We start from the raw sequence: 6175 nt of genomic DNA on the forward strand, positions 1-6175 counted from the left end.
GTCGAGCCCAAATTCTTAAGTACCATAAAGCATAAAGTAACCTAATTATTAGCTTGAGAGATGTACCAATACCTGAACAACTTTGCCGATTTTGTCAGGCTCCGATTTCACTAGCTTTACTAAGTACAATGAAGTCATAAAGTGTCCTCAATACCAACTATAGATACCTTCCTTTTTTTTTTGAAAAAAACTTGGCTTTTGTCAAGCCAAATCAACATTCTCATAATCATTTGGGCTTACGAATATCAACCTACCAGAGTTTGTAAGTGTAATGAGAAAAAACACTAAAAGAGCCCAAGTTAAAAAGATTAGTAAAGAGAAAAACCCCATATATGTTACCAGTATTGTCAATGTCATGCAATATAAGCTAACATCTGAGATCCTTTGCAAATGTAACAATCCCAAAAGTGGCATAAGGGAGGACAAAACCCCTTTACACTACGCAATAGTATGGAGATATTTTCATGCGTATGATACAGAGTCCCATCAGCCCCGACTCTAGGCCAGACAAATGACAGTATCAAGTATAAGGTCCCCCATTTTTCACTGTCCGAGTATTGCCGCATTAAGCACCACTATACTGGTTGGGCATTGGTTATCAAAACGTCCAAAATGAGTTACATGCGTTGTACAAGCTAAAAAAACAACTTTTTGTTCACTGGAAACTTAACCCCTTTACACTACGCAGTAGTATGTAGATAATTCCATGCATCTGATATAGTGTAAAACAACCCTGACACTAGGCCAGACAAACGACAATATCACGTATAAGATCCTCCATTTTTATGTATGAATATTGCCACATCAAGCACCACTTCATTGTTTGTGTATAGGTTACCAAAATACCTATATCAAAAATGATTTACAAGCGATGTACAAGCTAAAAAAGCCAAAACTAATTACCCTAAAATAGCCAAAAAACCCAAGAGTAATCAGTATGATCACAAAACATTATGTACTACAATCCATCTTCAATTGCCTAGTTATGCAGTCACAGAAAAAATATCAATGGAAAGAACCAGGTACCGTCAGTTGGTAACTGCCCGTTTTAGCAAGAAAAACAATGAATATATGTCATCGAGGTATCAAGGTGAGTACCGACCTGAGATGGTAGCTCAATAACTTCCATAGCTGCTTAGTATCAAAAAAGCCCTCACACCTCTCCTTGAAAAACACATGCAAAGGAAAGAAAAACCCATAGACTAAGTGAGGGGCCAGAGCACCCTCACCTTATATAGCGCCTCCTGGCATGTTCAAGGTGAAGATGCCCACAATCAAGTACTCAGTAGCTATTGCCTCCCAAGCCGCCTATATGGCCACTCCTACTTACACACGGGGAGTTGAGAGGGATAGAGACCCAGTGTAGGGGGTATCATACGCATTGTAGTGTAGTTAAGTGAGACAGACAGAGCTAGCGGGCAGCGTGAGGTTTAAGGTAATGAAAGCAACTACCTCAAAAAATCCCCCAAGGGGTGGGTTCCCATGGGGTTTTTAGAAGGAGGAGGGTTACCCCCATTTTGTTTAAAAAAAACACACCAACTAATTCCTTTTCAAAATTGAAAAAAGGGATCTGTGTATGAAAAAACTATATGTTTTTTTTGTTATATATATATAATCAAACTATTGCATAGGTATAGTTACACCTTGGAAGTGAGCTTTAGGATGTGTATTAGAACAGATAGTCTCTCAACATCAATTTTCACTTTGAGGTTGAAGCATCATCTTTAAGCTCTCTTCTTGGAAGTGGACATACGGTACATGAAGATCTCACATAATTTGGAGTACCTTTGACACTTTTGTGTTAGAATCTAGAGAAAGTATTAGACAAAGATCATTAAGCCATGATGGCCTTTGCCTTAAGCGATTTTTTACCACTTTTCATGAGCTGTTTCATCTTGTCCATCACTTCCCAGAAAACATGGTTAGTTTTGGCTATGCAACTATAGAGAGGAACTACCTTCAAGGTGCTCTTTTCTTGAAAGCCATCACTGCAACCTTTTTTGCTGGAAGCAACCCCTATTTCCTCCAATCCTAAATCATAACACCTGCACACTCAATGCATGAATGAATCCATTTCCAGTAGCCTCCACTAACAACATAATCATAAATTTGCCTTTCAATTTGTTGAAAAGAGAGCAGATCTCTAAGCAAAACATATAGTAGGTGCAACAAAATAACATTATGGACAACTAACTCAACATAGAAATCACAGCATGTCCAAGCACCATGTTATATTATGCATTCCTTGCCTCACAATGTGATATGTAATTGTTTACCCACGTGAATGTCTTGCCTTCAAAATGCAAGCCTAGGTGTTTGTATTTGAAGTGAAAACATGCACTAAAAGTCTTGGTGCTATCCATGTTGTACATAGATTGTAGTAAGTGTGGTAGTTGAAAATACAATAAACTTGAAATACAAGCAAATGACATCGCATTAACAACAAAGAAGCCATATTCTAAAGTTGCTCTAATCAGCCACAATTTTGAAGCAATGCAAGATTCAATATTTTATAGTGTAAGTCCTTGCTTGATGAAGAAAACAACCTAGAATTTCCAAGCTGGATGTGCCCAACACTAAGAGCAACACAAGAGAGTTGTCGTAGGAGCAAAAGCTCTTCAAGAACATATTGCGCTTGCAAAATTTTCTCACACCTTGCATACATGTCAATCAAAAATTTCCAAAAGAACACATCGTCTTTCACCAATCTTGACACACAAAGAGAGAGGGATGAGCAAGAAGAACATTAAAACCACCTCCTCTTTATTGATACAAGACAACACTCTTTATTGATACAAGACAACATGTCAGAGATAATCTATTGATCAACCCAAGCCAATGGTGGCATTCAACTCCACATTAATTGTGGCATGAGAGGTTGAATGGTGACCCAGATCTTTGGAAGGTCCAGTATGTTAACAGGGGTTCCCTACAACTAGGCCTCTGTCAAAAGAGATGAAAGAGCCAACCTGATAAGATCCATTAACGTCTAAAATGTTATAGTTGTACATTGCATGTAAAAGCTCCTCACACGCTATGAGCATGTCCCACGTTGGTCTAGTTCAAGCAAACATCACCTTCTTTGCAGCTAGTGTCAGTCTCAACAAACATACTGCTAATAGGGCAAGGGTGGCTCCGCTCACTATTGATCATTAGCCAGTAAGGCAAGAATGCATTCCGCTGCTGCAACAACATGCCCTGTGAAAGCACAAGGTTTTATCATATGCTTCAAACCGAAAAAGAGGGACTTGCAAAACTGCTCATTAGGTAAGAATGTAGGTAAACAAAAGAGCTTCAAATCAAAGCAACAACAAAGGAAGACACCCATGCTTACCTCTCCGGTCTGCAACTGTTTTGCACATGAACAAAATTTGAAAGCTTCTATTCATCACAAGAATATCTCCATCAAGGGCATCAAATAAAATCCCTTCCTCCAAAACACCCCTTGCACATCCTGCAACAGACAAAACAAGACATGATGTTGAAGCAGATTGCAAGGAGCCACAATATTGCAAGATGATCCTTCACCTACCCTCTGTGGCACAAAATCTTCCACCATATACACAACAAAACAAGTTGGCCATGCGACAAGCTGTGCAATAGTACCAACAAATATTAAATCAATTATTCGAATTAATTTCACCCACCCAAACAAATAGAACGAATGCACAAAGTGTTCTTCCGATCGGGAGTGCTTGACGTGTGTAGCCATTGAACCAAGCATTGAGACCTATGAAAACGAGGCCTTCATGGTCACCTCCTTGCTTAGCACGTGAAGCACAACTGTTACAGGCTGCCCCATCATTGCACCACACGTAGATAAAAACACAGACAAAAAACATGCCGTGCTAATGTGAGTCAAGACCAGTAGATAGCGAGAAGAGAGAAAGATCACATGAGCAAAGGGTATCTCTACATGCAGAATCCAAGATGAGTGAACTTCCTCCAACCCTAATGTGAGCCTTGCACAATCTACTGTAGAACGCCTCTTACATTATCCCCTTCAAAGCCCATCGACACTCTAGAGTCTGCAAACATAGGAAGAGTTAACTGACAAGGTCTACCCTTTACAAAGACCTCTATAGCAAGACAGAGCCCTAATTTAAAACCCACCATAATATGTGCAGAGGATCCCAAAGCTGCAGTGTGCCACCGAGCAAGAGAGGAACTGCACAAGGGATTGTGCCCTACATTTATTAGGGACGAATAGCAATAGCCACCTAAAATGAAAGGGTACCAAGAACCCCACGAATCTGGGATACGTGAACAACACCACTGTCAATTCTCTCCTTTCTTGGTTAATGAACCAGAAATGATTGCAATACAGGTATCCATCCACTTCACTCATCACACTCGCATGAGTGTCCAGTGCAGTTATTAGCCTTGCCATTCCAAAGTCAGACAGTGTAGCTTCAAGTCTCCCAGATTCTCATCAAGTAGCACGTTTGTGGGCTTTATGTCTCTATAGATTAAATGGATTGGCCACTCTTGACCTGCACCTCCAATAATGTATCTCTCATATGGCTTGTCATCTTCCAGCACATTGGCACAAGGTGGGAGGGGTTGATTGCATAAACCTGGGTGATGTTCAAAACGTGCGGAAGAAGCAATGCTCAGTTGTTCACCTGAAGGAATTGAGACAGAGATGTAGTAAGGTTTGGATCATCGTTTAAGAGGCCTCCTACACGGAGTCTATTAATGCCAACAACTTTCTATGTGTTGATATCAACAACAATTCCTTGAGTGGGTCACATTCAATATACAAACAAGGGAAGTGGCTGTAGAAAATTGAAGACTTTTTTGGAGTTTGCAAGCATACCTCCAAAATCTCTCACCCTAACGCCATTGATGAATTCATGTAACTCATCTTCAGGAAGCAGAAACTTTAGAGGATCATGGCAATGACTACGGCCATCGCTTTTAGCTTGCAGGCTAGTGAAAAGGTGGCTTCTTCCATAAATTTGAGGAGTGGCCTCCCTAATCCATTCTTTTGAGTGTGCGGCACTGCTAATGCTTCTGCATCCAAAATTTTGGAGCACTTTTAATCAATGTTACCACTATGCCATCTGATCTAAGTTCTCTGGATGCAATGGTAGCAAAGCTCGAGACCATCTTCACTATAGTGGAGCTGGGTTGCAGACATCAGATCTGGGAAGAGAAAAAGAGTCGACATTGGAGTTGCTGGAGAAATTGAGTCTTGGGCTGGTTGTGATCAAACATGGAGAAGGAGAATTGAAGGTAGAGGGGAATCTAGTAGGGCATAGGGTAGGTGGCTAATGGGGTAGTAGAATGAGGCTATGGCGTGCAAGAAAGCAAGGGAGAAGAGCACCCATGGGCGAGAGAGAAGACGAAGAAGAAGAGGAGCGTGGGAGTTTGGGGGAGAGAGAGAGAGAGAGAGAGAGAGAGAGAGAGAGAGAGAGAGTCCTATCTTTTTTCCCTCTCGACATCCTCCTTGTCTATGTGACCTCTCGCTCTTGTTCCCCACTCCGCCATCTCTTCTCCATCCTCTTTCTCTTCACCGACCCTGATCTCTCCACCACCATCTTCCTGTTGGGCCCTCTGTGCTCTATTCCCACTCTTCCCACTTTGTCTTTGGCTTTATGGGAGTCACTGCAAGAGCGCAACAGCCATGCATCCATGAGAGAGGGTCAATATATAAAATCGGTGTTGTTGTTGATAAGTGCCTGGGCATAGAGAGAAATGGACTTGTAGATAGTCTCATAGTCTCAGATGTAGAGACAATAGATAGGTTGAGAGAGAGAGAGAGAGAGAGAGAGAGAGAGAGAGAGAGAGAGAGAGAGAGAGAGAGCTTCTGTTGGATATGGTGGTGCTTCACGAGTCACCCATCACTACATAATATTTTAAGTTTTGTGGATTTTTTATTTATTTAAATTTAGCTGAGGTCCTATTCCTTTTGTGGAATTTTTAATTGAAATTTAGCTAAGGATCTTAGGCCCTGGCAGGTTTTATGACTTTATATAATGTGAAAACCATTATGGTCCAACAAGGTAGCGGCTCCTCAATCCTTCAAATGAATGTCTTGTTTCTTGTGACATGAACCTATAAAAAAACTATGTATTTTTAACTAGTCTTTATAATGAGTGTCTGCTCTTGCAATCAACCAATCAAAAAAATGTACATTTTTTAAAAACAACCTCTCAGGAACACATCACTA

The sequence above is a fragment of the Adiantum capillus-veneris genome, chromosome 8, assembly GCF_014529385.1.
Source record: "Adiantum capillus-veneris isolate H3 chromosome 8, ASM1452938v2, whole genome shotgun sequence".
NCBI lineage: Eukaryota > Viridiplantae > Streptophyta > Polypodiopsida > Polypodiales > Pteridaceae > Adiantum > Adiantum capillus-veneris.